Below are 13,688 nucleotides of genomic sequence, written 5' to 3'. Positions count from 1 at the left end.
CTAAAAATTGCTTCAAGTTTTGGCCTGTTTCCAAGCTGGTTAGATGCAATGTGCGCACAGTTCAAGACAGATATTTAATTATTCTAATATGAATGCAGTCTAAAAAATTCAGTTCCCTGTGAAATCCAGCAGATAACAGCATTAGGATCGTGCAAATAATGCAGCCATTCCTGTTTTATATAGCCTATTTTCATGCCCAGCTACTCCTTTTGGCTTAATACAACCAAGCCCCTCCGGAATCACAGAATTATTAAGATGTTTGCCACTAGTACTAATCCATTCAGTATTTTTCATCTCGTTTTTTCTGCCGTGTTTGAGAGTATACTGTTCAGAGCAAACACAATCGGCTGTTCTGTGTTTGTGGAAAGGATTGCGGATTACGGTAGGGCTCTACCAAAATGAATATTACTGTCATCACTACTATTATTATTACTATTATACTACAATAATAACCTGAGTCAGTCATTTGCCAGTCTCAAGGGTTAAAATCTACTGTCTTTGTGGATATTCCCATATTTAACTAACTAAATCCTGCCAAAGTATCCACCTCATATACTGCATTTGTAGACTATCGGAACATCTCTGCACCAGGTAAGCTCCTGGTCCTAGATAAAGTATCTGATATTAGGGATGGAGTAAGTCTCTTGCATTTTCTTGCTTTGATCACCGTGTCTCTGTTTTTATCATCTCACTAGGAAAGTTACTTGATGTTTCTTTATTTTGTGTGTCAGCATGGCTCCCGCAAGTGTTTGAAGTCATCTTCGTGTTTCATTTATTTTTTGGCAAACAGCATCCATCTGCAGTTTAAGAATAGAACATACAAGAAACTGCATACGACTCCAGAGCACAGAACGTAGAATTTCTGGGCAAAATTCTCTTCTCAGTTACACTTACATAACTCTGGTGTAGTGTCTTCATCTTTCTCATTGTTACTCTGAAACCCATTTTCATTTCATTGTGTCAGACCCAAAGGATCTACCATATATGGATAAATCTGATTTCATCACAACTGTTGTAATTTCCTAGGCAAACTTACAATCTCAGAGGAAGTACATAAAGACATATTTACAGTACATGGACCTCAATACTCTAAGAAATAAGCTGCTGTCAGTTGTTCTGTTAGTAGTTTTCCATGCAAATAAAAATACGATGTAGGTGGAGAACTGCTGAACTAACTGGAGCAGAGGTTTCCTCGATATACACAAGCAGAGAATCTGCACTGTATGAGCTTGTTTTTAAAACATCATGTTCAACAGCTCTTTCTTTAAACAAAGCAATAGTTTACTCTAAACTGTTTGTTATTTATTTTGTATAACTCAGTTCCTTGGCTGTCCGTGCTATAGAAATGCTGTTATGCTACAAGAAGACAGATTGCCTGGACTGGAAGCCCCAGCCCTGATTCAGGGAAGCACATGGTTTCCTTACAATGATTATGATGATTATAATTACTATTCAGTATATGGTGCAATTGTTTTTGGCGTTTAAAACAGAACAAAACAAAACAAAGCCATTTTGGAAAGGAAAACACAGCATTAGAAAAAAAATAATTGTGAAATAGGAAGTGGTTGACCTTCAGGAGATAACTCCATCTGCAGTGTCTGCTATCCAGTGTTTCTAGTGATCAGAAAATGGAAAGAAAAAATCCTATTAAATATCCCAATACTCCTTTAGAAAAGAATGCCCCTCCTTTGCTGTAGGTATAACATTTTACATCCCCTGTTGAACAGCTGCTAGTGTCAAAGGCCAAGCGAGCGGTACGTGGAATGCGGAGCTTGAAGTTTTTCAGCGGTCGCTGAAGGCAAAACCATCTAAAGCTGTAGCAGATGTTCGTTTGCTTCCTGTCTGCTTATCAGCCCTGCAAAGACACTTTGGTTTTGTACTTGTTATGCCAAGTGTAACTATGGAGATCTAATACAAGCTGTGCAATAGCGATACGGTGACTAGTTCTTTATGTATTTGGTTATGTATGATCACGCAAAACATTATGGTTTCTAAGAACTCCCTCAAATTTTTCCATAGGTACATTAGTCATTCCCCTCGCACAACAAGAAAATGACAGTGTACAAAATAATTTAAGAAATACTACATTACTGCAGCTCTATAAAGATTAATTTAAATATCATTAATGAATTGTTGCTCATTGGACCTTCCACAGGATCCTTTCCAGTTTGACCTGCCCTTTTGACTGGGACCGTTGTCAGAGAGGAGCCCACGCAACGCATTTGTATTACCCCAGCTGAACAGTAGTTACATGCTGTGCTTGACGTTAGTTGCCAGCTTTATTTAAAAAAAAAAAAAAATTAGCATCTGCTAGCTTACGTTTCTGTGATGAAATTCTTCATCAGCTTCAGTTCACATCCCTTTGTATAATGGGCAGAGTGAAGATGTTAGTCTGGCCTCAGTGTGTTCATGCTTTATATGTTGTTTCTAGTACACTGTGAAGTAAGGAGTGAGATATCCCAACAGACTGTATTCCTCCAAGGCCTTGAATATGCTACAGAAGAGAGTTCTTAACTGTCAATTTAAAAATCAGTTACACTAAACAATTTTTGTTGAGTAATCTAGGTGCACCTCAGCTGTTTTAATTCCTATTTATATTCACCATGAGCTCCTGTAAATTATAACTTTAATATGGATGACTATATGCAAGCATTAAAACAGTATTCTATTTTAAGGCTTTGAGCTAGTTGAATGAGACTGATTCTTACACTGTTGCATTTAAGCCGACATGCATTCCCAGTACATGCAAGACTCAGAGCAATTGGGTTTATTGCTTAATAGACAGGAGTTCTTCCTCCTCTGTGAAATAGAAGCAATAAAGAAATGGTTATAGATATTCCATGGGGAAACAGAAGGTTTCAGAGCAACAGTGGCTCTGCTGGAGTTTGCCACATTTCCTATAACGCTACCAAGGAAAAAGAGCACTAGGTAACCATCACTGCCACTTTTAAAATGTTGATAGCGTTGCAAATCTGTGTTGACCTGGAAAATGCAAATAGCAGGCACAGTGGTTCTTTCTACAGGTGATAATCTGTTGTGTTACAACATTATGGCCCACGTCCTCGAAGGAAATGAAGAACTTTGGGACAATTGGTTCCAGGGGAAGTAGGTATGGATATTCTTTTGAAAAAATGAGCTTCCATATGAAAGCTGTAGACCTAAAATTCAGTCACCTTCCTTTCCCCAAAGGCAAACAATGGCACGGCAACACCTGAAGCAAAAGAGAGCAGTTGTTGAAGATGAAGATATGAGGCACTTTATGGAAAGGACACATTTGCAGGCAAAAGATGGATTTGATGAATGCAGTGATGGGAATTGCCTGAAGCATCGGGGAAAATGCCACAAGAAGTACAAAGCTGAAAGAGGAAAAGGGGAGAAAAGGGCACCCAGGGATTAAACTCGTATGAGTTGAGGGCTAAGGTTGGGAATGTGGAGGAGGTGAACACAATTCTTGGGGTGAGTTCCTGGAAGGGATGGAGAAAAGATATTCAAAAAGCAACATACTGGTACTATGACCGGGTAAGGGATTTTTCAGTTGAAGTATTTGAAAATAGAGGTCAGTATTTAGATGTGGACTGTAAGGGGTAAAAACAGTAGGAAGCAGGATGGATGAGATGGCTTAACACGGCTTCATTATAGTCAAATTAATTCTGTTTAAATAATTAATTCTCTTTTAACTTGACTCTACTCTGCAGAGTTGATATTTTGGAAAAGCTGCCATTGCCTGGCCGTCTGGTAAATGCTTTTGCATCTGTTTTCCATTGTTTCCTTCTTGAAAAAAATCCTTGTCACTAACAGGAACCATCAGCAGCATGGAACAAATTGACTTGCCAAGGACATTTCCTCCAATCTCATTATTTATACTCAAGTACTCTTTTTTGTATTACGAGTCAAACTGTGATTTTAAAAATTTGCCGTACATTAAGTTAGTTTTCTACTGTCACTATGAGTCAAATTCAAACTTGGTTAAGGAATTACTTCCCTTACATCAACATTTGGTCATACTTTTTCAAGGAGGTGTTCAAGCAGTTTAATTAATCCACAGTTCTCTCTCCGCCTACCTCGTTATACAGAGCTCCTTACTGCTGCAGCAGAGGGCCTCCCCCAGGTATGAATCAGAACAGATATGTCACTCTCCCTCTTCTGCTGTTCGTACATCGATTCTGAGACTTAAGCAGATGAGAAGGAGCAGATCCATAGTATGATTTGGGGCAGCTTGGGTTAAACAAAGAGGTTTTGTATTTTATTCTCAAGGTGCTTTGGTTTATGTTCACTCTCGTATCCTTTGTCAGCTCCAGGTTGTGGAGCAGTTGCTAAGAAAGTGTTCACCTCCTCTAAACGTTCATGATGAAGTTGGCAGTGCTGTTATGGTAAAGGAATACAAACATAAAGACTGAAGGGAGTTCTGACTGCACGAGGGGTCTGTTGAGGTTAGGGGATCCTCTGGATGGGTTGGACCAAATCCTCAGAGAGCTCAGAACAGGGCAGAAGCCTGATCTGACCTATATTCATGGTGACTCACTGGTGAGATTTAATGTTGTTACGGTGTTTTGCCTCTGTTTCTCAGCAGTTGCTCACATTTTAAACAAGTACACTCTTACCTAACCGAATCACTAGATGAGTATAATGAGGACTCAATATAATAAGGCCGGTATTTGTAATAATATAAAGGAACATTCCACAGCAGTTACAGAAGAAAATAATTTCAGATAATTAGGAGAGGACTTGGGCAGTGATACAGATTTTAAAAGTACCCAAGATAAAACAACAGGTACTAAAAATATCTATATTGAGATGAAATCCTCATGACTCAGTACCTGAGCCAGCCTCCATTCTCCAGGAATTAGTAAGAAAATCATCCAAACAGGGTAGCTTGTGGTGTATCGCCTTATGCTGGTGGGCTTCCACTTCCACTTCAAAGAAGTATCTTACGCTGAAAAAGGAAAGACAAAGGTCTGACTTAACAGGGCAATTGCAGTATTTTTTGGAATGTGTTCTGTAGCTGTAGCTTTTTAAGAATTGGTGGGTTTATTTCTACCTAGAAAAAAATCTAATAATGAACGCCCTGGATCTCGAGTGACAAAAGCACTGACAGCAAGGTCTGAGATCCATTCTTTTAGCCAGCCAGGACATATTTTAAATGCCTGTGACTCTCTAGCTAATAGTTGAGGAGGGATGAATCTAGCTGGCAACGAGGCACATTGAAGTGTCGGGTTTTTTTTCTTTGGGGCATAATGTGTTTTCTGACTGGGTGCAAAATTTTGAAAGTATTGAAAGGACTTTGAAAGAAAAAAGTATTTTGAAAAGTATTTTGAAATGCCATAGACTTTCAGAAAAGCAGAAATCTGTGTTATGAGATCACCAGCTATAATCTAGGTCAGATTTTCAGTGCAGATGTGTCAGATGCACTTTCTTGGAAACCCTCCATGACAGTTAGTGAGAAGAGTGACCCAATGTTTTCTCACCGTACAAAATAACTGTTCTGTTCAGTGATGTCATGCGGATGAAGCACTGCTTGCATTTCCTAAGTGCTGTCCTGTTTAAGCTTGGTCAGGAGCAGAGATTTTTCTATCAGAACAAGTTTCAAACAAGGAGTCTAGCAAATCACTGTGGTACATCTTCACTAATCTCAGTCTGTCTTGGCAGTACTCTGAATTTTAACGATCTGGTTTTATTTCCAGATTATAGCCATTTATGTAAATGAGGTGCCTTATAAATAAATATTGAAATTATTCCATAATATTAATTACAGGCTTTATGGTTCAAATACTTAATATATTAAAGGCAAATGATGTGGATTGGTTTTGAGTTTATTAATTGAGTTATTTTGGTGGTTTGTTTTATTTTAACCTGACTTACCTATGTTGGATAGTGTTTCCTGAACTAAAGCAAGCTGTGTTACGTGCCTGGCTATATCAAAGGATACCAAAGGACAACAGAAATCAAAATGCATCATACAATGGTAGTAGTAAATGGAAACACAGATTTCAGATTATTTTTGTCTAAGAATCAAATAAATTAGTTTTACTTGGAGAATCTCATCTTAAGTATTGTTAGCCATTTGCTCAAAAATGAGGTAGTTTTAAATCAATTATAATCCTTCTATAGCTGCTTCTCTTGAGAATCTCAATAGTGTTCTACAAACAGTAATTAAGCCTAATAGTACTCCTGAGAAGAGGTTAACTGAGAGATATACTTCACTTACTTAACCCATCATGATATAAGTGATTTACAGAACAAAATACAAAAACTTCAGACAGCAGGACTACACAAGAGTTTAGAGCCCGAAGTAAGTATCTTAGCCAGACAAAACCGTGGGGAATATTTAGATACATGGAATGCAATGACTTGGCCTAGGCATGATTTGAAGATAAATAAAAGTGCAAATCATAAGGAACAGAGATATCCAGTGGTTTTATATCTGATGTGAGAGAATATACCCACAGCACCACAGTATCGTGTGGTATGACTCTGGATGATGAATTGGACTGATTCAGGAAAAAGACTGTTATTTGCAGAAATCACCTCCAGATGGGCCAAAGAGCGTGAGTACAAATGGAACCTGTAAGGCTGATGCATGAACAGCAGCGATAGCAGTGAAGTCCTAACTCTGACCCCTGAGGGCACAGGGGCTGCTGAAAACAGCAACAAAACAGCAGCATCAGTGTGTACATTTACAGCCCGAGACTGTTATTTTTGCTGGCGAATCTGCATGCATAATTTCCTTCCTGATATTACTCCACAAAGAGAAGCTTTTGTTATCTTGCTTTACTGATGAGAGCAATACTTAAGACGCGTCAGTGCTGGAACGGACAACAGGTTGGGTTTGGTACACGCATTAGGACTTGGACCATCCTCAAGCAACCTTTCTGCTGTCCCGTTCTCCAAAAATCTACTGCAGATATTTGTTTCAGAGCTTCCAGTGTCTACGGGAAGAGCCATTCCAGAAATATGCTCCAGCTGTACATACTTATTTTCCTACTAACCACAGGAGAAAAGGTACGACGTCACTTGCTTGATACCCCACCCGCGGCAACCCAGCAAAGCACAATATGATGTTAACCGTTTTCTCACCGATGAATACCTATGGCCATCCAGCGCGTCTCTCATTATTCGACACTTGATAGTTGCTGCAATGCTGCAACGCCTCGTGAATAGTTGTAGCATTTGCTGAGGGAAACTTTACAATGCTCAGTGTAAATTCTCAGATGCACGCTCTGAAATTCTGTGGAAGCAAATCAGCGCTGAAAAGTGAAATGATAATGAGTTTGCATCAGATTTTTATTTATAGAAATGACTAGGAAACATTTGGGTCTCCTCTTTGGATACATTTTCTTTCCTTTTTGTTTCCCAGCATTTCTGTGCTTTTGGGACTACAAACTCACATAAACATTGGCAATAAATCCTTGCTGAGAAAGTCTACCTGCTGGAGAAAAATCTGCTCATTTTATCCGAGTGGAATGCCTAGACACCGCAATTAGATTTTATCCTTACTCATAGACAGTAACATTGTTTATTTGCATGTTGTGAATTGTAATTCATGACATACATGACTCTGACGCCTGATCAACCCCCCTGCAGTGCTTCTGCTGAGTTCAGTGGCCTTTGGATCAGGCCCTGTGTTCGCTTCATTTCCCCATATTTTTAACTGCTTCAGTAAGTTCTTTATCTCGAGAAGAGTCTGAAACTTTTTTTTTTTTTGCATATATGCATGATATTCTTCTATTACCTCTTTTATAATTTATAATCAGTAGTTTCCCTGGAGTGCCAAAAGCTTTTCAGAAACACTATACTTGAAGCAGTAAAAAGAAGGGTAACTGCACTGTTGTACTGCTGCATCATAATATTTAAATGCTTTATTATTTCATAATCTCTCCTAGAATTTAATCATTCCAAGCAGGGACAGTCTCTTTATGTCAAAAGGGATAAGTTCCAGATTTTCAAATATGCATATATAAAAAACCCCACGAAGATGTTGCTTCGTGTTAAGTGTGATTCCAGCTTGCCAAAGGCTCCATTTCATCGCATAACCTTCCGGATGCAGATCCATTACTGCACCGTAAAGTGGGTTACTGGACAGGGTAAGGCAATTCATCCTCTGAAATGCAGAGTGTTGTTTTGCCAGTTACATGGTTTATAATTATCCATTATCATTATCTTTATAGTTATTTTTACCAAGGTTACAGATAGGCTGTGTCTATTTGAAAGATGTTCTGGTGGGTTCTTTTGGAGACTCATTCTTCCCCCCGTAGACATAAATGAGCAGTCCACATTGCACAACCAAGTGAGTTCAAAAGGAATAAAACTGGTGAGAAAGAGAACAGATTAAGCCCCAAATTGCCTACTTAATAAACTGAAATAGTTTTGCCTACGGAAGCCAGTCTCTGCCAGGAAATACTGTGAATAGTAATAGATGCTTTTTTTTTTCCTTTTTTTTTTTTTTTTTTCCCCAAGCACTACTGAAGCCTCATGAATTATAAGTAGCCAAATCTCACAATCCTGGGGAAAAAAGTCTGTTTAAACCATGTCCTGGGATAGGGAAGTTCTCCATTCCATTCCTGGCTCTGTCACTGACCATCTGCCACTTGTCCTCTGCCTTGCTTGAGTTTACCCATGTGTAAAATGCACTTAAAATAAGCTAAACCATACTTTGAAAATGGCTTTAGTGCCACAAGCTAGAAATTTTGGGGCTGCAATATGGAAAAAAAAAAAAAAGGTTCTGTGGTTGCCAGTCCATAGAAACCCTGGCTGCACTCCTGGAGAGGCTAAATCTGGCTGACGGTGCTCCACCCTGCACTTGAGAGGCAGCAGAATACCACATTAAGCATGCCTGATGCCTGCCCACCTGCAGTTGTTAACTTGTTTAATTAACCTACTACGCGCAACAAAAATCTGATCCAACACTAATTGGAGTGAATAGGAAGATTTCGGTTGACTTAATGATCTTGGGGTCGGTCTCCATACGCATGTAGACACCAGTGCCTGGAGATCCCTGAAGTCCCCACGAAGGGCAAGGCTTTGTTTGGCTGACACAGACGCATTTCTGTGCAGTGAGCCTGCAGGAGCTGGGCACACAGTAAATCTGTCTCTGCCAGTACAGTACCACTATTCACCGATGCTGCTCTTTATTCAGAAATAAATACAGCTCTATAGTCATTATTTTTCATAGACCCTTTCGCATGTGGCTTTAGACGAGCCTTAATGTGGAAAATTGATGACAAGCTACGCAGGAAAGCTTTGCGGCTAGATATGTCGGGAAAGATGATTTGATAGAGGTGGTGACAAGCTAATAATGAAATGGAACATTGCAATTAAATGTGCTGGTGGGGAAGAAAGTGTGCCAGAGCCAAGAAAGCGAGCGAGCAGCAGGTAGGTCGTGGGGAGAGAGCAGAGGAGGCTTGATGGAATAAGGTGGGAAGGAGAGGGAGATGTAAGAACAAGAAGGACAGGATGGAGATAAACACTGTGTTAGCTGCGATGGTAGGATTGGGCAGAAAGTATTTTGTTTGGTGTTTGTATCAGGCCTTGCACAGTGAGATCTGCATCCCTGACTGCGATTTGTTGACATTGACACAATATGTAATTAAATGCAGATAAGTCCTAGAAGGACAAAAATAGTGGAGGGAATTAAACAGGTCAGGCTATAAATTAACAGCAAATCAAAGGTGTCTACACAAAGTTTTACCTATGACATGATCTGAAAAGTATGAGAACTGCCGCAGAATGCTTGAGAATTATGGTTCTGTAAAACTGAAGTTTCCATTAGAAATAGTCAAGAATATTTTAATGGTTATGAACCTAAACTCTGAGAGGTGAACTATTCGTACATTAGTGCAGTGATTTTGCCTCAGTATACAGGCAGCTGAAACAATACTCTCAGAAGTAGGAACAGACCCATTAATCTTCGATGTTAAGGTTGAAGCCTAAAAATTATGCCTACATGAAAAACGAGCAAGGGCAGAGAGCACAGAATAGTTGGAATATCAAAATTACTAACACAAGCCAGATGATGGACTTCATTATTACTGTTTATTTGAAAAACATTTCCAGGATTAAAATATACCAGAAACCGTCAAAGGATTTAGAAGAATTTCTACCAGCATACTACATGATTTAAGGGCTCGCTACAGAATGCAGACCAGCTTGCTGCAAAAAATACGGAGGTTCTGGGTTTTTGATCTCTCACTCCACTGTATATTGTTGAGAGAGAGAATGTCTTTATGGGTATGGCTAGAAACACATTTTACATAGAAATACAAGGAACGGGCAATGTTCTTGTAGTCCCTGCCTGGGATAGGGGTTTGACACATCCCTTAGTTGGTATGCTGTCTGTTGAGAAAAAAAAAAAGAGACCGACTCAGCTCACAAATATCAAACCTGGCAGCACAAAGCTGTGCCTGCGTGTGCAGGCTTGCACACGGGTGCTTCTGCCTGGCTTGTGTCAGCCACTGTTTCCTACATGGGGGGCAGGAAGACCAGCATTTCTCCTATAAACAGTCCTATCGATAAAAGTATGCGGGGGAAAAATGTCCTATTTTGGTTTTTTTGCTTTTATATTCTCCTATTTGGTCAGATTTTTGAGATGGATGAGGTAAACCAATAGAGTAGGTTTGCACATACTTATATATTTACAGTCCAAATTCAGAACTTCATATGAATTTTCTGTCTTTAAAACAAGCCACATCTAAACTCTCGAGCCAAACGTCCAGAACTGAGGGAAGCTTGAATTCAAAGCCAAAATTGTATAGTTGGAGCCTATCCTTAAACATCACTTCAAAAATAGCACATTGGTATATAACATTTTGAAACCCAGGGTGCCAGAAAAGTAGTATTTCTGTGGGTCGGTACAAGCAGGAGGACTCATTTTGTTGTGCTCAGCAACATCTTGACACGCTGCACTAATCTTAGCCGCACGCTCTTTAAAGATTATTTTTGTCTCGGGTTCTTTTCTAGTCTTCGATGCAACAACCCGGTGCGGGTTACATCAAGCCTGCAGAAAATCCCTCGTTTTCTCTTCCCTTGTTTTCCAGACAGCCGGTACCTCCTCCCGGTCCTGCCGACGGGCACCGCAGGTGAGCAAAAAAACTGGCATATTTGGGACGGAGATTAATTTTTGTTTAAATTAAAGGTGCTGCCAGAGGGCAGGAGACGCTGTGGGGCTGAGTCCGGCCCGTGGTCTGTGCTGAGGGGTGATCGCTGCGGGCGTCCCGCTCTCCCCTCACGGTTCGGAGCCGCCGCCGGCGCCTCGCTGCTCCCTGAGGGGGGAAGGAGGGAAGCGGGGGCCGCCGGACCGAGGGCCCTTGCCGACAGGCCCGTCCAGTCAGAGGGAGTTCTCAGAGGCGAGCTGGGCGCCGAGGCCGTCGCAGTCGGCCGTTAGGCAGCGCGGTGGCGGCGGGCCCGCCTCAGGCGCGGCGGGGCAGCAGGACCCGGCGGGGCAGCAGGACCCGGCGGGCGCCCGCCCCGCCGCGATCACGAGTCCGCGCTCGCCTCCCCTCCCCGTGACAGTCAAGATGGCGGCGCGAGGAGGCGGCGCGGAGGGGAGGGGGGATCCCGCCTGAGACGCCCACACGGTGGGGAGGCGGCGAGGGCGAGTCGGGCTCCGCTAGGATGAGATAAGGGCGCGGGGACCGAGCGTGCTTCCCTCCCCTAAGCCCCCCTTCGCCCTCCCGCTCCTTGGCGCCGTTCCCCCTGCCCCGGGGAGCACGGCCCCCGCCTGAGGTGAGGGCTGCGGGACGGCGAGGGAGCGCGCCGGGCTGTCATCGCCGTGGGGCGCCGGGGGAAGAGGCGAGGAGATATCGCGGGGCGGGCGCTATCGCGAGCCTGGGCCGACGGGGAAGGGGCGGCCGCCCGCCCGCGGCTCCCCTAGCCCGCGGCGGGGCCGGCGGCGCGCTGGGCTGTCAGTAGCGGGCGGGGGCTCGGGGGCTTGGCGGGAGGCCGGGCGAGGGGCTGAGGGGAGCGCAGAGGCGGCGGTAACTTTCCGCTGGGCCGCGGTGGTGGTGGTGGGGAAACTTTCTCCTTTCCCCCTCTCGGCCTGACGGTTCCCGCCAGCCCCCCGCCGCGGCGATTGCCGGGCCGGAGGAGCGCACCCCCGGCCCGGCGCTGCTCAGGGCGGAGAGCTGCCTGCGCCTTGACTGAGCGCTGCCTGCTGACCTGCCATGTTACAAAGGCAGGGCAGGAGCGTGCTGGCGGGCTCGGAGAGCTGCTCGGGCAGAAACCGGTCGAGGTGTGTGTGTTCCCCAAATAAATGTGCAATTTTTCCATGCAGCGTGCGCTGCGTCAGCTGGAATTGCACAGGTAGTGTTCAGCCTTGTGCGTGCGTATTTTTATTGCGACTTTCCCTGTGGCTCCCACAGCCTGGGTTACTGTATACCTGGATTAACGCGGTGTGCTGGATATGATGGGAAAAATTAGCCCTGACATTTTTATCTTTGTTCCGTCATGATGTCTGCATGTAGCATGAGTTGCTGGCCAGGGGATGATAATATTTAATAACTTCCTAGCGATGGTTGTTATTCTGCAGTAATTTCAGATGGGCTGCATTTAAAAACTTGCTGCCTGAGAGAATGTTGATTTGCTAAAAATGAGGTCTTTACTTGACGCTTAGTTCTGAAGTTCATTTTTTTTGAATTAACTGAGTAGAAGCATGGTGTTCTGGATAGCTTTTTACTTCATTTCACAATTTTTTCTGGAACTGTTGCTCAACTAAAGGTTTCCGTAAAGAGTGTTACATTACAGTACATAATCTTTCACTTTCTGAATGATTAAACACAAATATTTAATCTTGGCAAGTATCTGTGGTGGTTTAGGAAAACTAATTGAGTTAGTCTAGCCAAGGAAGGTTGAGGGGGAGTAAATGGATTTTTTCTGGTTAGTGTGTCTAGCATACAAGTCTTACTTTGTAAGAGTCTCCTTTCTCTTTTCTTTTTTAAAATTTGATATATTTAGAGTATTGGTGAAACTCGATCTTGCTTTTAGACTATTGAGTCTGTAAGCTTGTTTAAAATGAATGTTAAAGTGGAACTGCATTTCTGGTAAATGAAGCTAAGTTTTCTAGGGGTAATCGTGACTTGGCATTGAAATTGTTTAATTATCGAAAATAGAGCATTAGAGTTTTTGTGGTTAGCTTTTGGGGAAGGGGAAAATTGCATAAAGCCTTAAAGAGAGAACAAAAAAGATTAAGCTTCTCTACAGCCCTAAGAGCTTGTGTGATTTACATGTTTTACTTTAGAAACATTAGGGTCCAGCTGGATGAGGTACTTTCCTCAAGTTTATGAGCAGCTTCTGCTCCTTCGGAATAGGCTTTAATCAATGGCCTCTTCTAAACAGTGAATTTACTAGAAAGTAGCACAAAAGATAAGATCTGGTTCTGCAAGCAGTAAGCCAAAAGGGACTAGGACCACTTTTAAAAATATAGTTACTTAAAATGTTTTTCTAGTATTAAGGATGTCCATACGCATGAGTTTTCATACTCTTTGTAGCAGTGTGGCTGCAGGTCCGCATTTCTGGTCAATGGCTTGTTCTATACGCTTTACTTGGCTATAACCCTGGTATGGTGCTTGATGGAATTTCTATATGCGTTAATGGCAATATTAGCAATATTGTAGTTACGTAGCCAGAGTTAATTATTAGTTAGTAAAAGCATAAATATTGACACAGCCTGGCAAATACTATAGGGCTCAGGTGAGTGT

The 13,688-nt window shown here is 42.3% G+C and overlaps 1 protein-coding gene across 6 annotated transcripts in view; it reads left to right on the top strand.

Annotated features, from left to right (window-relative positions):
* The first annotated feature begins 6,890 nt into the window (after positions 1-6,890).
* The window catches only part of DENND4A (DENN domain containing 4A), a 63,501-nt gene continuing 56,703 nt past the window's right edge, over positions 6,891-13,688 (top strand). For 3 of the 6 annotated variants that reach the window (XR_008578588.1, XM_054836538.1, XM_054836533.1), the window contains exon 1: positions 11,496-11,718. The gene's annotated coding sequence lies outside the window, so the exon portion shown is untranslated. Of the gene's footprint in view, positions 7,000-10,866; positions 11,073-11,495; positions 11,719-13,688 lie in introns of those variants that run through there. The other 3 variants (XM_054836537.1, XM_054836535.1, XM_054836536.1) reach the window with 3 other exon arrangements.

Source organism: Grus americana, chromosome 10, assembly GCF_028858705.1.
Source record: "Grus americana isolate bGruAme1 chromosome 10, bGruAme1.mat, whole genome shotgun sequence".
Taxonomy (NCBI): Eukaryota; Metazoa; Chordata; class Aves; order Gruiformes; family Gruidae; genus Grus; species Grus americana.
Note: the sequence above shows the minus strand (reverse complement) of the source record. Positions and strands in the feature narration are given on the sequence as shown.